The sequence below is a fragment of the Portunus trituberculatus genome, chromosome 19 (assembly GCF_017591435.1).
Source record: "Portunus trituberculatus isolate SZX2019 chromosome 19, ASM1759143v1, whole genome shotgun sequence".
NCBI classification, from domain to species: Eukaryota; Metazoa; Arthropoda; class Malacostraca; order Decapoda; family Portunidae; genus Portunus; species Portunus trituberculatus.
In genome coordinates, this window is record NC_059273.1 from 15,825,673 (window position 1) to 15,844,492 (window position 18,820).

Here is an 18,820-nt window from a genome sequence, read left to right on the forward strand (position 1 = left end):
AGAGAGAGTGTGTTTGTGTGTGTGTGTGTGTGTGTGTGATTCACTGTTTGATCTGCTGCAGTCTCTGACGAGACAGTCAGATGTTACCCTACGGAACGAGCTCAGAGCTCATTATTTCCGATCTTCGGATAGGCCTGAAACCAGGCACACACCACACACCGGAACAACAAGGTCACAACTCCTCGATTTACATCCCGTACCTACTCACTGTGTGTGTGTGTCCTCTGGCTTGTGATGTGTGTGTTTCACTGTGTGATCTGCTGCAGTCTCTGACGAGACAGCCAGACGTTACCCTACGGAACGAGCTCAGAGCTCATTATTTCCGATCTTCGGATAGGCCTGAGACCAGGCACACACCACACACCAGAACAACAAGGTCACAACTCCTTGATTTACATCCCGTACCTACTCACTGCTAGGTGAACAGGGGCTACACATGAAAGGAGACACACCCAAATATCTCCACTTGGCCGGGGAATCGAACCCCGGTCCTCTGGCTTTTGAAGCCAGCGCTCTAACCACTGAGCTACCGGGCGTGTGTGTGTGTGTGTGTGTGTGTGTGTGTGTGTGTGTGTGTGGAAAGGGTGGTTTTTTCTCTCATAATTGTGGTAATAGTAATGATGGTGGTGGTGGTGGTGGTGGTGGTGTAGGTGGTGGTGTGGTGATTATAGTGTTGGTAATGATGGTATTGGTGTGTTGTTCTCCGTCATATTAGTAATCACGGTAGTAATGATGGTGATGATGGTGATAGGGGTGATGGTGATGGTTATGGTGAAGAGTTATTTCCTTCAGTCTATCCTTTCCTTCTTTCAGTCTATCCTTTCCTTCTTTCAGTCTATCCTTTCCTTCCTTCAATTTGCTATACCATTTGTCGAGTGGTTTAAAGTTAGTTACATGTCACCATGATACCCAGGTTCTAGGTGGTTACACCAAAGATGCGCTTGGGAGGTGATATGGGCCCTAATATGGGTACCACTATAAACAACATTGCCTTCGCCACTAATGGGCAGAAGCTGAACATCGCTTCCCGCTCTTCAAGTATGCCTACAGGCGCTATAGGCTATAGCATAAGAAATAAAATTATCACACAGTAGTGGACATCAGCTATTGTCATTCCATCACCACAACAGATCCCAAGCCACAGGTGGGTATAATAGTAAAAAGTACAAGAGCACCAGGGGACGCTTCATACCAGCGATACGGATGATTAATTCCCGGTGCTGCTCAAAGAGTGGTGACAGCGAGCACTGCCACGGATAACCACGAGTACCCACTAGTCACCTTAATTAGAGGCAAGTGTTTTTTGCCGGGACCACATGGAAAGATAGTAGTCAATTTTCATGGAAAGTATTGCACCAAGGAAACTTGCGCAAACACGACATCATCACAAAGCAACTTCCTCGTAAGTGACATAGGTAATTGAATCAAGATACAGTTACTGAGAAGTTATTAGAATTTTATATAAACACACACACACACACACACACACACACACACACACACACACACACACACACACACACACACACACAAACACACACACACACACATACACATGTATTTCAGAACAATCATTCAGTAGAGAAATAATGAACTAGAAAAACGAAGAGTCGGATTATGTGTTTTTGGAAAAGGCAATAATTTTGAAACAGACGAATCCATTTAATGACAAACTTTCTTGCTAATATCATCCCCTTGATTTATGCCTCCGTTGCTGGAACACACAAACCAGTGGCCCCAATACTATACATAATGCCCTTGACGTACATGGTATTCCTCGTGAACCTTCGTGACTGCCTTCTCGAAGAAACTGTGAACAAATAATACATCACAGCAAGACAAATCCTTATCATTACCACAACTTGCTATCTCTATGTTCACTGTCTTATCCAGTTCGTATTCTCCCTCTCCTACATCCCCTACACTTTCATTACTTCCTACATTATTACTATGACCTACTATTCCAAGGATCACTGTTTTCTTTTCTCCTTCCTGCATCTAATACTCTTCTTTCTTACATTTCTTTTCGAGTCATTTACTTTTCACCAGTTTCTTTCCGTCCGTTCCTTCGCCTGTCCTTCATCACCACAAGCAACACCTCGCTAAAACTATCACCACCGTCACAGCTCGGGCAATAAGCTGCTTAATTCATATACACTTGTACTTAGTTCCTTTGATACTGACAGCTTTTATTATCGTAATTTTCATTTTAACTGCCGAACCCTCCTGCTGTTTTTCTTATCCTCCTGTACGTCACGCGCACTGCCACACGCGAGCCTCCGCGGACCCACCGACGAAGATCAACGGCAAACGACGACTACCAGGAAGCCAGAAATACGCAAATCGTACTCGTAACACGCACAAGTACTCACACACACACACACACACACACACACACACACACACACACACACACACACACACACACACACACACACACACACATGATCGCAATAGTTAACCCTTTGTTGTTTATTAGTTAAGTTCTCGTGGCAGTTTTTTTCTCCCTTGGCAGAACTCTTGTTAAACTATTAGCGTTGGCATGGACGCACTCTTGAAAACAAATGGCTTTCACTAGTGTGTTAAAAGATGTTGAGACAAAATAGTGAAATATTCAATAAGATCCATACTTTCACATGCACCAACAAGCACATGCAAGCACACACACACACACACGCACACACACACACACACACACACACACACACACACACACACACACACACACACACAAACACACACACACACACACACACGCACACATAAAGACACGTGCAGGCACACACCGGAAATCACTTAACGCTTCAGCCTAAAAGGACCAGTTGACATATTCCTATAAATTGTGATTTAGGAAAAGTCCCTCACGCTACCTGAACACAGGGCCTTGGAACCTCTCCAAACCAATCGGCAATAACTTCCGCGTCGAAACCTTCCACTTCGATGTGTGAAATCTATCGGCGCGGCGAGTCGTGTGGAGTCGCACCATCTGTCACTCACGCAGGGAAACTCTTGATTAATGTGGAGCGGAGACCGATTCCACCGCCATTTATTCGCGTGCACCAAAAAAAGAAAACTGATTACATATGCACATTTTGCTGCGCTAACTACGAAAACATAAACAATGAAAGCAGTACTATTATTCTCTCTCCCTCTCCCTCCCTCCCTCTCTCACCCACACACAGTTTGAGGGGAGAAGGACGTGCTTTTATCCACACTACAATAACAATTGAAAATGGAGCTCCTCTCAACCAGGGTATGATTGGAACCGTTCCTTTCCACTAAAATAGGAAAAGAAAGGACTGCAAGCTTTCACTCATACACGGATGAGAGCTTCGTTTCAAACAGGGGGGAGAGAGAGAGAGAGAGAGAGAGAGAGAGAGAGAGAGAGAGAGAGAGAGAGAGAGAGAGAGAGAGAGAGAGAGAGAGAGAGAGAGAGAGAGAGAGAGAGAGAGAGAGTTTAGAGTTTAGAATGTTTATTCCATTATATAATACAATGGTTATTCCTTACATGGTGTTTACAGCATATAAACATTGGATCAGGCAACATGTAAACAACAGTTAAGATTCTATATAGGAAAAATCACAAATACATAAAAAGTAGATAGACTATACTATCTGCACTAAAATCTTTAGAACGGTAAAACTAATGTCTTAAAACGACAATGAGTAAAATTATATAAGAAAAATAAAACACTAAGTCTACAAATAATCAAAATAAATTAAAAACATAGTAAAACAAGAAAACACTTAATTTGTACAATAGTTATGGAGAGACTAGAGACTGTTGAGAGAGAGAGAGAGAGAGAGAGAGAGAGAGAGAGAGAGAGAGAGAGAGAGAGAGAGAGAGAGAGAGAGAGAGAGAGAGAGAGAGAGAGAGAGAGAGAGAGAGAGAGAGAGAGAGAGAGAGAGAGAGAGAGAGAGAGAGAGAGAGAGAGAGAGAGAGAGTCTTGCATGCACTCATTTAAAGAATTTCTGTCTGCCTTGGTACACAGCGCAGGAAGAGAAGCCAGCCAGCACACGGCCTCTCAAAGGGTAAAAGGAGGAAGAAAGTTGCTTGTGCCAACAGACAAATACCAACACTTGCAAGTTTGAGCACAAAGCACCACCTCTCCTCCGCTGCGTCCTTCCCACTATTTCCTTCCCAGCACACCAGCCCTGAGCAAGCCTCGAGAAGATTATAGAAGCCATTCTTTATCTTACTCTTCACTGACAGGTCACTACAGCCACTGACTCCCAGTGGAGCGGAGGGTGAAAATGCAGCGAGGGGCAGTTGATCATTCTGACGACTATAAACAGGTTCTTGGAGGGAGAAGACACCGTAAACATGTAGTTTTGAGGCAGAAAGGCCTAGAGAAACATCATAAAGAGAGTACTACGGAGGGAGGGAGAAAAGGGAGACACCGAAAATATATAATGAAATGTTAGGGAGGAAGGGAGGGAAGGACACAGCGGTAGGAGAGAAATGAGACTCTACAATCCTCTACTAATGATGGAGGTAAACTGGAGAAACACAATGAGCCGCGGCATGGGAATAAAAACTGGAGGGAAGGAAGGCAAGGAGGAGAGAAAAAAAGAGGCACTGTATAAAAGTCACTTCAACAGTATAGTATAAGGGAGAGAGAGGAAAGAGCCATCATAAGCACGTCCTGGGCAAAACAGGGAACGCTACACACCTAGATATGTTCTCAGGCAGAAAGCTCTGCTGCCACGAGAGGTGCGATGCAAAACATGTTCAAGTGACCAACATTGTAAATTCAGCAGGAGACTGGCGGCGTGAGAAACCACATCCCCAGAGACAGAGGTATGCCTGTCCATGTTCTATTATTTGCTTCACCTCCATTTTCTTCTTGCATTTCATTCTTGCTTAGGTTTCAGTCTCCACGCACACCCGCTCTCCAATAAGGACAAGCGATAGTGCGTCTCATCACATCGTCCGATTACAAAGTTTAGGTCAAATTTAGAAAGATCCATTGAAAAAATACTGATAAAGTGAAGCATAGTAAGACTGGTACGTGGAATGCGATCATTATAGTGTTAAAGTTTGACGGACTATTGGTGCATCATCGTCCTCTCTCTGACGTTTGGACAAGCAATAAAAATGATGATGGCATTTTGGTGAGAGTCCTGGCCATTATGTCAATTCACCTCTTCATATGATATCCTGAGACGCGCATCACTGTTGAGGAGCATCTATCACCTTAAGGCTGGTTTGTTTATTTAGGAAGAAAAATGAAAAAGAAAGTCACAATTTAGTCAATGGGTCGATCCGAAGTGCCGTCAGCATTACAGAGTTCCGCCGTTCCTCATTGCACGGTTCACTCACACAAGAATGCGATTACGATATAAATTTTCTTGCACAACAGAATAACTGAATGAAATTGGGCTTCTCTTCGCTATGGGCTGACCAAAATGGAAGGCACCTGGATCCAAATTACTATTTGGGTCGTAATCTTTGGAGGGAAAGATAAGGCACCGGACACACGCAAACATCAACTCCAGAAACACGCACACATCAGACACACTTACAGCATTGCACGCACGCACGCACGGCACAGCGCTTCCCTATCCTTCTTGAACCAGTCTGGGGAGGATTTAACTTTATTCACTGCCTGGTAAATAAATCCAGTCCAGCACCTCAATACAGAACACGTCCCATCATGCTCCTCGCTTCCTCCACACATCGGATTGGTTTGAGTGCCTGTACGTAACTCTTGGTGGCAGTGGTGGCAATGCAGTCAGAGATATTATTGGTGGCAGAGAGGCTGGATCGTGGATGAGACTTGAACATAGTAAAAGATAATATTTGCCTCAACTATTTTTCGAAGTTCATGTGTTGGTCTTCTGGTTATTATTCATATGCTTCTTTGGCGTTTGGACAGGGAAGCAGCGGAAAGAAGCAAAGCAAACTAAGTGATAAGTTGGAAAAAATACACACACACACACACACACACACACACACACACACACACACACACACACACACACACACACACGGTAGCTCAGTGGTTAGAGCGCTGGCTTCACAAGCCAGAGGACCGGGGTTCGATTCCCCGGGCGGGTGGAGATATTTTGGTGTGTCTCCTTTCACGTTTAGCCTCTGTTCACCTAGCAGTGAGTAGATACGGGATGTAAATCGAGGAGTTGTGACCTTGTTGTCCCGGTGTGTGGTGTGTGCCTGGTCTCAGGCCTATCCGAAGATCGGAAATAATGAGCTCTGAGCTCGTTCCGTAGGGTAACGTCTGGCTGTCTCGTCAGAGACTGCAGCAGATCAAACAGTGAAACACACACACACACACACACACACACACACACACACACACACACACACACACACACACACACACACACACACACACACACACACACACACACACACACACACACACACACACACACACACACACACACACAAACATACACACACACACACACAGAAGCAGCAAACCATTCAGGAGGAGAACCATGATTTATTTCCCTTGCTGTGCGTTAGTTTTTTATAGCACCAGTAGAACCTCTTCATGCAAAGCACTTTAAGGTGGTATTTAACTAAACACAAGTCTTCACCAGTTTTCACGGTCTCTTTACCGCGCTTGATAAAGAGTATTGCAGCACGCTAACTTAACAAGGAAGCAGAGGGGACACAAAATCGAAGGCACCTGCTATTCAAGTCCGGTTTATGGCACAGGTTGGAGGTCGCCGCGTAGTTGTGGGCGGGGAAAGGTAAGGCGTCATGTCTACAGATCCTTTAATGGTCAATATGTGGACAAATCATGAACAGAAGTGATTGTCTCCCTGGTGGAACTAAAGCCCGCAAAGTTTCAAGATACAAGTTACAGTTTTCTAAGTTTTAAAGATCAGAGTGTAAAGATCTAAAATTTCAATGTTGAAAAGTTAACGATCCAAAGTATAAAGATCATAAGCTTCAGACACTAAATCTAAAACAACAGTTTCAAGTTCCTGGCTTTAGGTCTAGGTCTTCAAAGCCCAAATTCTTAACTGAAAATTAAATAAATCACAACATTTTCATCCAAAGAGGAGAAAAGATTCCAAATCGCAGAATTCTTCTTTCTCTGACTTAGCAAGACACTGCGAACGTCAGCACTGGGAGGAGAAATTATTAAATCTCTAATCCTGATATGATTCTGACCCTTACAGGATGTCAAGGAGAAAAACGTCAATATAAAGTATGAGTAAATCTTACCAGATTTGCCGCACAGAGAACCAAGGTTTTACATGTATTTATTTTTGTATATCCATTTTGACAGATTTCCTTTTCAACCATTACTCCACCGACGTCTGACAGTGTGGAGTGTACAGCACGAACTCGGATATAAAAGTCGATGAGATTACAAGAAAAATCCTTCCGTCACACCTGAATGCCGTCGCAAGTTACGAAAGGAGTAGAGAAAAAAAAAGACAGACTGGCATGTTTTCCTCGTGCGCTGCCACTGCTGACAGTCCCGCCAACTGGTGCATGAGGTCACGTGTGCTTGTGTGATCCAGTGGCTCCGTCAATACTGCTCCACCGCAGTCACTAGACTCGGCGCAATGAAAAACATAACACAAGCAGCAATAATTCAGGGCAAATATATGTCTAACACCCTTGAGACTATATAAGAGGGACTTTTGTGCTCTTACTCATGATGAAAGAGGTTTAAGAGGGTGATAACCAGTCAGTCTCCTCCACTCACCATTTGCAGTCCTCATACACACGGGTGCTAGCTAGCTATTTAGTCACTTGCTCTATCATTCAGTCCATTTTCACTCGCTGACAACCTCTCTACCACAGAAAAGTCAGCAGCTGCACATACCGGCAGTGTGACTCAGCAAGGTAACAGAGCCTCAAACTACAAGTCGTGACGAAAAATCCCAAACTTCACTTGAGACAAAACTCGCCCATTTTCTCCCAGACAAGGACAAGTTTCGCATCGACCAGCACACCGACAAGTTGCCTCAGTGACCACCGCCCACTAAGCTGTCTGAGAGGGTCGCCGCCGTCCACGTGAAACCGGTTACAGCTAAGAGACGACGACAATACTTCAGACGGGGCAGCGACAGCTCTCATGCCTCAGCCTCAACACAAGATATCCTTCTCTTTTTTCCCTTCCTTCTTTTATCGTTTCAATTTCCTTTCCCGATTTCAGTGTTTCCCGTGAGTGCTCAGATCAATGTTGCTAAAAGGAACTACACTTCTCCCTCTCATAAAACCAAATACCTCCTTTTTATTTTATTAGTGTTTCTTATTCCTCTATACAATACGTGTGAAGGAATGTTCTCGAGGCGACCACGCACACACCACTCACATACTCTGTATTCCTCTATCGGAAGGACGGCAGCCAGTGAAGATCTCAAAGAGAGAGAGAGAGAGAGAGAGAGAGAGAGAGAGAGAGAGAGAGAGAGAGAGAGAGAGAGAGAGAGAGAGAGAGAGAGAGAGAGAGAGAGAGAGAGAGAGAGAGAGAGAGAGAGAGAGAGAGAGAGAGAGAGAGAGAGAGAGAGAGAGAGAGAGAGAGAGAGAGAGAGAGAGAGAGAGAGAGAGAGAGAGAGAGAGAGAGAGAGAGAGAGAGAGAGAGAGAGAGAGAGAGAGAGAGAGAGAGAGAGAGAGAGAGAGAGAGAGAGAGAGAGAGAGAGAGAGAGAGAGAGAGAGAGAGAGAGAGAGAGAGAGAGAGAGAGAGAGAGAGAGAGAGAGACCAAAAGAGAGAAGAAAGAGAGAGAGAGAGAGACCAAAAGAAGAGAGAGAGAGAGAGAGAGAGAGAGAGAGAGAGAGAGAGAGAGAGAGAGAGAGAGAGAGAGAGAGAGAGAGAGAGAGAGAGAGAGAGAGAGAGAGAGAGAGAGAGAGAGAGAGAGAGAGAGAGAGAGAGAGAGAGAGAGAGAGAGAGAGAGATACAGGTGGAAACAAAAACAGGAGGAGCGTTGGTGTTCTGTAAGTGAGACACGCTGGTGAGGCGAAAGGGTTACTTGTGTGGAGGCGGACGGCAAACCACACGCCGAGATTTTCAGGCGTAAGAGACAGAGGGGCCGAGAAACGAGTTAGGGAATGAGGAAACACAGGAAAATAAGAAAATAAAACATGGCACCAAACGAAATCCTTTGAGCTCTTCCCTGTGTTGCGTTTGTGAGAAGAGGAGGAGGAAGAAGAGAGGAGAAGGGAGAAGAGGAGGAGGAGGTAAGGTAAACTCAAAGCATAAACACGTTGAGGAAGGACACACCTACACACACACACACACACACACACACACACACCGCGTAGTGTAGTGGTTAACACGCTCGACTCGAAATCGAGAGGGCCGGGTTCGAGTCCCGGAAAACGGCGAGGCAGATGGGCAAGCCTTTTTAATGTGTGGCCCCTGTTCACCTAGCAGTAAATAGGTACGGGATGTAACTCGAGGGGTTGTGGCCTCGCTTTCCCGGTGTGTGGAGTGTGTTGTGGTCTCAGTCCTACCCGAAGATCGGTCTATGAGCTCAGAGCTCGCTCCGTAATGGGAAGACTGGCTGGCTGGGTGACCAGCAGGCGACCGAGGAGGAGGAGGTGAATTACACACACACACACACACACACACACACACGTACCACACAAGTATTCATTATTTATTTGTCGACTCACTATCGCACTAATCAAAAACTCTTATGAATAACGAAATGCATGAATAGTGGATGTCTTCTAAGCGTCCAGTATACTATATCGTTTGCATACACGTGTGAAAAACATGCGAGAAGACAACTGAAATATTAAGTGCGCACAATGTTCAATAACACACACTGTATCTAAACTCGTAGACGTCACACACACATACACACACACACGCAGACACACACACACACACACACACACACACACACACACACACCGCATAGTGTAGTGGTTAGCACGCTCGACTCACAATCGAGAGGCCGAGTTCGAGTCCCGGTAAGCGGCGAGGCAAATGGGCAAGCCTCTTAATGTTTGGCCCCTGTTCACCTAGCAGTAAATAGGTACGGAATGTAATTCGAGGGTTTGTGGCCTCGCTTTCCCGGTGTGTGGAGTGTGTTGTGGTCTTAGTCCTACCCGAAGATCGGTCTATGAGCTCTGAGCTCGCTCCGTAATGGGGAAGACTGGCTGGGTGACCAGCAGACGACCGAGGTGAATTACACACACACACACACACACACACACACACACACAAATGGTCTTAATAACATCAAGGAGAAAGAATGCCCACAAACGGTTATAACATAATGAACTCTAACGAAACACGTGCTATGAACCACACAACGGAGTATTAACATGATAATCTTTGATGAATTCAATACTAGCATAGGCATCGCTGTTCTGGTCGAGTCTCTTTCTTGAATAAGAATTAGTAAGCCTGGATATAGCAGAGTATAAAGCAGCGATATCTTTTCTACATAACAAGCTTTGAAGTGAAATCAAAGAGATACCCATGAAAGACTTGGCGTCCAACTGTTAAAGAGTTCCAACGCTCCACATACACCATTCACGCCGTCAACGAAATCTCAGCGAATTCGATGCACGATTGTGTATCTTGTATCAATTCAAACAAAGAATCAGTACTGTGAAGGTGAGTGGCCACACAACATCAAAGAATCATTGATACACTGAATATCTGAATATCTCCTGAAATAAAGTACATATACATTATTAAAATCAGTAATGTCTTAATATCATCGTTACTAACTAGGCGTGGCTTTCCGGCGTCTGCTGAGACGAGGACGATTCGCTACATTCAGTCTTACTTATATATATATATATATATATATATATATATATATATATATATATATATATATATATATATATATATATATATATATATATATATATATATATATATATATGAAATGAAAACTAACCTTTTCCTGCTAACTATGCAACGAATTTGTCAAAAAGATTAGTAACAATGGACAAAAAAGTTGAGTCCACCGTGCACTGGTGGCGCGGCGCACACATTCTTCACAAAGGTTGCTGCTGGTAATGACGACACGATTCCATCAGGCAAGGAAAGCTCCGTCAAAATGGACTATTTACCAAATGTAAAACAATGAGTGTGTGCGCGTAATTATTCCCAACGTGCCCTTCTTAGTTGCACATTTTTTTTACGAATGAGGGTTTGGTACAGTGAAACAGTTCACCGGCGAGACTTGGTTGTGTCACACATTTCCTGCATGAAAAACGTTCTCCGTAACATGTTCTACGCAGCTGTTCTATAAATGTGACGTTAATACAATGCGTGTGGCAACGTACAGACGTGCTGCTGCAAAGGGGAAGTGATGAAACTACCCATCTGTAATATTCTGCTTCCATCTGTTTAGTTTACTCTAGTCTCCCCCTTTTCCTAGGTATCTCTCTCTCTCTCTCTCTCTCTCTCTCTCTCTCTCTCTCTCTCTCTCTCTCTCTCTCTACCAAAAAAGAAAATAATAAAACACCAAACATGAAATGAAAAAAAGAAAAAAATCACAAAATTAAAAACTTTGAAGGTAATCACACACACACACACACACACACACGGTAGCTCAGTGGTTTGAGCGATGGCTTCACAAGCCAGAGGACCGGTGTCCGATTCCCCGGCCGGGTGGAGATATTTGGCTGTGTCTCCTTTTACGTGTTCACCTAGCAGTGAGTAGGTACGGGATGTAAAATCGAGGAGTTGTGACCTTGTTGTCCCGGTGTGTGGTGTGCGCCTGGTCTCAGGCCTATCCGAAGATCAGAAATAATGAGCTCTGAGCTCGTTCCGTAGGGTAACGTCTGGCTGTCTCGTCAGAGACTGCAGCATATCAAACAGTGAAACACACACACACACAGCGGAACAGAAAGAGCAAATTCCTGGCGTGGCGGAGGCAGCGAGAGGAGCAAGACAAAAGGTTCATTCTGAGTGCTTGGCTGGGAGTGGGATTGACGCCGCCACGGGAGCTGCGTTGCGCCGCCTCTCAAAGGGTGGAAACAGTAAGGGTAAGCCTCCGTTTAAGCAATGCGAGCCGGCAATTACGTGAGAAAATTGGCAATCTCAGGAGAGGGAGGAGATCTACACTCGAGGGAGAAAAGGATGAAAGAGAACGGAAGCCACGTCTTTAGAAGCCTGTATCACTCGCTTATCCACTCATTTACTCGATTCACTCACTGTCTCACTCGCTTCCAGACTCTCAGAACCGCACACTCAATAACCCATACTCATCCACTCACACACACACACACACACACACACACACACACATTTGTCCCAGAATTTTGGTTAACTCTCATGTCTTTTAGGGAACTGGCAACACATTGGGTCTTTTTCTTTTCCATATTTTGTTGCCCTTGGCCAGCTGTGCCTCCTGCAGAAACCCCCCCACACACACACACACACACACACACACACACACACACACACAGAGCAACGAAAAAAAAACAACACATGATCTCTCAAAATCTATACTTCTAAAATGGTTAGTAGCAGCACCACCACGACCACCATCAAGAAGAATAAACTCAAACTTCTAACAAACTGAAAGAAAAATCGTTATCCCGTAAGAAAAAGCAAGAAGGAAGAATTCTGGAAAGCGGGAAAAAAATATGAGCCTTGTAAAAAAAAATACAGGTAATGATAGTGGACCAAGAAGGGCGACCTAAAACTTTGGAGAGGGACGGAAGGTCACATACAACCTCATTAGTGATGAGAGAGAGAGAGAGAGAGAGAGAGAGAGAGAGAGAGAGAGAGAGAGAGAGAGAGAGAGAGAGAGAGAGTGAATATCGCGCGACTGAAATACAGGAATGACGTTTATTGTTTGTTCCTCATTCCTGAATAATTCCCTGTACTGTGTGTGTGTGTGTGTGTGTGTGTGTGTGTGTGTGTGTGTGTGTGTGTGTGTGTGTGTGTGTGTGTGTGTGTGTGTGTGTGTGTGTGTGTGTGTGTGTGTGTGTGTGTGTGTGTGTGTGTGTGTGTGTGTGTGTGTGTGTGTGTGTGTGTGTGTGTGTGTGTGTGTGTGTGTGTGTGTGTGTGTGTGTGTGTGTGTGTGTGTGTGTGTGTGTGTGTACGAATTGCACTTGCTCTGAAAAGAAACATGCAGGATATGAGAGAGAGAGAGAGAGAGAGAGAGAGAGAGAGAGAGAGAGAGAGAGAGAGAGAGAGAGAGAGAGAGAGAGAGAGAGAGAGAGAGAGAGAGAGAGAGAGAGAGAGAAAGAGAGACAGAGAGACAGAGAGACAGACAGAAAGACAGAGAGACAGACAGAGAGACAAAGAGACAGAAAGAGAGACAGACAGAGACACAGACACAAACAGATAGACAGACAGAAAGAAAGACAGACCAGACAGACGGACAGAAGAACAGACAGACAGACAGAAAGAAAGAGAAAGAGAGCTAAAAATGTTCACATCAGATCCACAAAAAATAAACCGGGATATTTTTTTTTGCGGCGAGGGGAACGAGGGAGGAAATTTTACAGTGACATACAATATTTTGAGATTATTCCACAGCTCGGCCTCTCGTCCCCTCGTGACAGGCCGACCTCACCGCAACCCAGACCCAAATTTAGTGTGTGCCTCTCCCCTCTCTCTCCCTTGCACTCCCGCGCCATTCTCAAGTGCCTGGACAAGAAGGAAAATGTTCACCCGCCGCTGCCTCTCCCCCAGGAACAAGGCGCCCCTGGAACCCGCTCGATTACTTGCAATAAAAGAAATTAAATGGCCTGAGACGAAGAGGGGAATAAGTATCAAGGGGTGGATGAAAGGGAGGGAGGAAGAGGGGAGAAGGAAGAGGTCAACGCTGAGGACAAAGAAGAGCTGGAGAAAACTAAACTTACTAAGAATATGTGAAAGCGAGAGATACAAACAGAAATAAAAGGATGACTGGATTAGAAGGTAGAGTGCCATTAGGGTACAGTGGATTCAAACAAGTAGTACCTATTTGAACTGAGGTACAATGCGGCTACGTACCTGTAATCTTAAAGCAGCTACATCTACACAGGTACTTGAGGTGGACAGCGGCAGGCACGCAAAGGTAAGACACGGAGGAAGATCTGCTATGTTTTCTCATTTATGACCTAGACTCCATCACTCAAGAAGTAAGAAGGCAAAAAACATATATAAAAAAAAGTAGAAGTAGTAAGGGGGAGGCAAGAGGAAGCACCTTGAGGGGGGAGGAGGTGAAGAACTTGGCTGAAAGTTTTCTGTTTTCGTTGCCAGGTCCGTGCGGGGCCCACCCTCGGCTGCCATTCGAGAAGAGACATATGAGAGGGGAAACTGTTGGGGCGGCGAGGGTACTACCAGGACGTGAGGGGCGAGGATGGAAGGGTGAGTGAGGTCTGAGGCCGAGGTAGTGGGTGCCGAGGGGAAGGATGTGCCGTACTGAGGGGGAAGAGAGAGGAAAATGCAAAAAAAAAAGCCTACCTGTGTTCGTGGCTTGACTTTTTTTACTCCCTTTACCTTACACGAGCAAGGCTTTAACCCCTTCAGTACTGGGACGCATTTTTACCTTGAGTTTTGTGTACGATTAAACCATTTCATTGACATTTGGAACGGTCAATTTAGGTCAGATGATTAATGGTGACAGTATTCACTATTTTAATGCCCTACCTAAATTTCTGAAACTGTACAGAATCACCAAACAGTAAACAGAATGAATATGGAAACACGTCCTGGTACTGAAGAGGCTAAGGAATCTGGAACCTTTACGATTTCCAGCGAACAAAAGCTACCATACGCAGAGACAGGTAAGAATCACCCTATAGACGAGTGGCAGAGATGTAGACGAGAGCGAAGGATAAAAAGGTATGGAATCGACAGCCCGACGCTCAAGACGACGTAGCAATTACCGCGTGTCACTCTACGGGGGGCGTCGAGACCTTTACGAGACACCGACACGGCCAATAATGACGCGTCAATAACTCAGATGTCAACACGCAACGACCCCTTGTCTTCCGGGGACATTTTTGTTTACCCGCCAGCCTTCATCAGTCACGCTCCTCTCCGCCACGCGCACCCGCTATCTGAGAGCCACACGCCAAGTAGTGGGACACAGGCTGGGGCGTGGGTGAGATATGTACACAATTACTGTCCTTCGCAAACAAATTACGCCCTTATCTATGGACGTAAATCCGCTCCACCATACTCTTTATTAGTGAATTGTTATGATGAGCGCAGATATTCATGCTTCCAGGCGGCTTTTTGTGTCGCTATCAGTGTATTTATAAAGACACGCACACCAAAGCCAACACAAATGTCAAGGACGGCTTAATGGGGACAGAAACGAAAAACGACGAGTAGAAAGAAAAATATATCTAAAAATGAGAACAAGAAGAAAGATTGTGGAGGAGGAGGAGGAGGAGGAGGAGGAGGAGGAGAGGAAAGGAGGAGGAGGAGGAGAAGTAGGACGAAGAAGGAGACTGCTCCATAAGAAACCAGAAATCTGTTGGTTTATAAGCAGGGAATCTGAACAAGTTTACCATTACGCTTGGGAGAACACGGAGGAGCAGAGCAAGACACAAATAGAAGGAGGGAGAAAAGTGAAGCACAGAGATGATACGGCCAACAGAAATACAGGAGGAGAATAACCAACTTCCAGAAAACAGTGAGAGAAGAGCCAAGGTGAGAGGAAGAGGATGAAGTTAAGACAGGGAGTGGACTTGTTACCGTCTTAAAAAGGAATGGAGTGAGAAAGGGAGGAAAGAAGAGGGAATAAAGGAGGGAGGGAGGAAAGAAGAGGGGATAAAGAAGGAGGGAGGGAGAAAAGAAGACAAAAAGGGAAAGAGGGAAAGAAGGAGATAAGAAGGGAAAGATGGAGGGAAGAAGGAAAGGAGAAGGAAATAGAGAGGGAGAGACAAAAGGAGAGGAGAAGAGAGAAAGAGGGAGAGAGGATGCCTTGATGAAGACACCACTGAAACAGCAATGTATTAACAGCTTAAGGATGAGTGGCTAAGCGCGGTCAGGGATGCTACGAGGAAGAGGAGGAAGAGGAGGAGGAGGAGGAGGAGGAGGAGGAGGAGGAGGAGGAGGATAAACACAAGTAAATGGATTACGCTTGTTGTAGTAATGTACGATTCTGTTAGTGCTCTCTATATCTCTCCGTTTTTTCCTCTCTTCTCTCTTTCTCCCTCCTCTCTCTCTCACTCTCCCTTTCTCTCCACATATCGTCTTATTCGCCAATAAAAAGAAATGTTAACACAGCGTCAAAAAGTTACGAAGCACATAAATCATCGCTCATTAACGAGTGAAGAGACCTGAAAACTGACCACTGACAAATACCACCTGTGTGCACGTGCTGACACCAGGTGTTGCATTACCCGCATTGACGTCATAGGAATCTTTGGCCCGGAGACAGCACTGCAAATAATTCTGTAGCCTGAATAGTAAAGGTCACGTATTTTACTTTATTTTATTCACCCAAACCCTTGCGAGCTGAGTGCGCTGTGCCTCAAGGTTCAAGTGATAGGGGAGAATACATCGAGCTTGTCTAGAATAGTGAGATTCTTTTATGTAAGAGAAATAGTACTACAATAAAAAAAAGGCCGGTTCTCGAATAGAGTCGAAAGCGGAGTACAATAATGTCTTGAAATCTCCTTCTTGAAGGAGTTCAAGTCATAGGAAGGTGAAAATACAGAAGCAAATATGGAGTTTCTGTGTTTATAAGAAAAAAGTTGTACGTGACTGAGATTAATGTTAAATTGCTGCATTAAAATGTTGACAGAATAGAAATGAGGCCACGGGAGGAGGGGATGCATGCAGTTACCAAGATCATAAAAGCAGTTGCCATGAAAATAATGATAGAAAAGAGCAAGGAATACAACAACACTGCAATGACTAAAAGGGTGAAGACAGTCAATGAAAGGAAAAATAAAAATTATCCCATTAGGCGCCACAACAGCTCAGGTCATACGGCACCGCTAGGGTTAACGGGAGAACGCTACATCTCCGACCGGGGAACTAGATTTGGCAAGGATTCGAACCCGGCCCGCCTACACAAGAGACCCGACTACACTATCCAGCCCCCACCAATGAAAGGAGAAGAGTAAATAAGACGAAAAGCTTTTAATACGACTGTGACAAAAAAAAATTTGGATGACTTAGGAAGATGCGATGGTTTATGTACACGAGAATAGTGGAGGCTTGAGAGCAAGGAGAGAAGCTGTTTTCCATCAAGGTAGTGCTGTGGGTAATCTCCCTCTTTTACGTACTAACTGAATGCACGGCTGATTTGTTCGTTCCAGGTACAATGGAACACCAATTAAAAGTGAATTACGTCCGTGAATCTCCCTCACAACTCCAGGCTTTTCCATTCACCTCCCCGAGAAGCGCGTGTTGTGTGCGTGCGAGAGAGGTGATAAATCTTAATGCAGGAATTACAACCCGACTATGAAAAGAGCAAGAATATGTGGAGGGCACCTAGAAATAGAGAGAGAGAGAGAGAGAGAGAGAGAGAGAGAGAGAGAGAGAGAGAGAGAGAGAGAGAGAGAGAGAGAGAGAGAGAGAGAGAGAGAGAGAGAGAGAGAGAGAGAGAGAGAGAGAGAGAGAGAGAGAGAGAGAGAGAGAGAGAGAGAGAGAGAGAGAGAGAGAGAGAGAGAGAGAGAGAGAGAGAGAGAGAGAGAGAGAGAGAGAGAGAGAGAGAGAGAGAGAGAGAGAGAGAGAGAGAGAGAGAGAGAGAGAGAGAGAGAGAGAGAGAGAGAGAGAGAGAGAGAGAGAGAGAGAGAGAGAGAGAGAGAGAGAGAGAGAGAGAGAGAGAGAGAGAGAGAGAGAGAGAGAGAGAGAGAGAGAGAGAGGTGACTAAAACAATTATGAAACTTAATGGAAAAGAAACTAAGCTCTGGAGGGCGAATGAAGGAAGATAAATGAAGGTTTAAATGAAGCAAAACAGAAGGACATAATATAAGGCAAGAATTAACAAAGAGAGAGAGAGAGAGAGAGAGAGAGAGAGAGAGAGAGAGAGAGAGAGAGAGAGAGTATACATCATCACAATCTCCCAAAAGAAAGGAATGAAGAACACTTTAAAGAATAAAGATAACTAAAAATAGAACAAATCACTGGTCAATGCTGATGTCTTTCCTATTTTATCTTTCTATTCCCAAGGCAAATGCTAAGCTGTAAAAAGTCTCTCTCTCTCTCTCTCTCTCTCTCTCTCTCTCTCGAAGGCGTTATGAAGGAAAAGTCAACGCCATTATTTGCATTATTAGCGTCATGGGGTGAAGGGACGGCAGGTTTCTATATCCTCCCTCCTTCCCTACGCTACTTTATTCCTCACGCACCCTATTATTTCCCCCTTTAACCCTCCCTCCATCAATCTATCTCCCCTTTATTCACTCCTTCCCCCAATCCCGCCAAAACTTTCCTGCTTCTTTCCATTTCCTTTCTTCCCGTTTCCCCCACTTCCCTCTTCATTGCCTTGCTTTCCTTCACTGTTTCTCCTTCAAAATTTTCCCTCTGTGCTGCTTCCATGGTTTCCTCCCTACCCTCATTCGTGCGTTTATTCATATTTCCTTTCATTAATTCTTTTCCTCCTTGCTTCCTCTTTCATTCCTTCCTTCATTAGCTCTTCTCGCTCCCCTGCCGGAAGAGGCGAGAGAGAGAGATTCAAAGCAAGGAAATGCGACTAATTGTTTAGATCACCTACTTCCTCATTGCAAGCCTCTCATATCCGCCTCCCATCTCGCAGCACAATGGCGGAACGTTCATGAGCTTACCAGAAACTATGCCAATATATTATGATGCATTTATATACAGTTACAGCGGTGCGTTAGTCTGTGTAAGAGGGATGGAGAGAATGGTGTTGTATTAGATGGAGCTCTCCGGTTCATTATTATCATTGTTTTCCGAGTTTTCTTGCTTGGTTTAATGGAGCTATGTAGATTTATTAATGT

General features: G+C 44.8%; 1 non-coding gene across 1 annotated transcript; it reads right to left on the bottom strand.

Annotated features, from left to right (window-relative positions):
* Positions 1 to 462: 462 nt before the first annotated feature.
* Positions 463 to 536, bottom strand: Trnal-caa. The gene has a single exon. It is a non-coding gene; the product is annotated as a tRNA-Leu (tRNA).
* Positions 537 to 18,820: the final 18,284 nt, after the last annotated feature.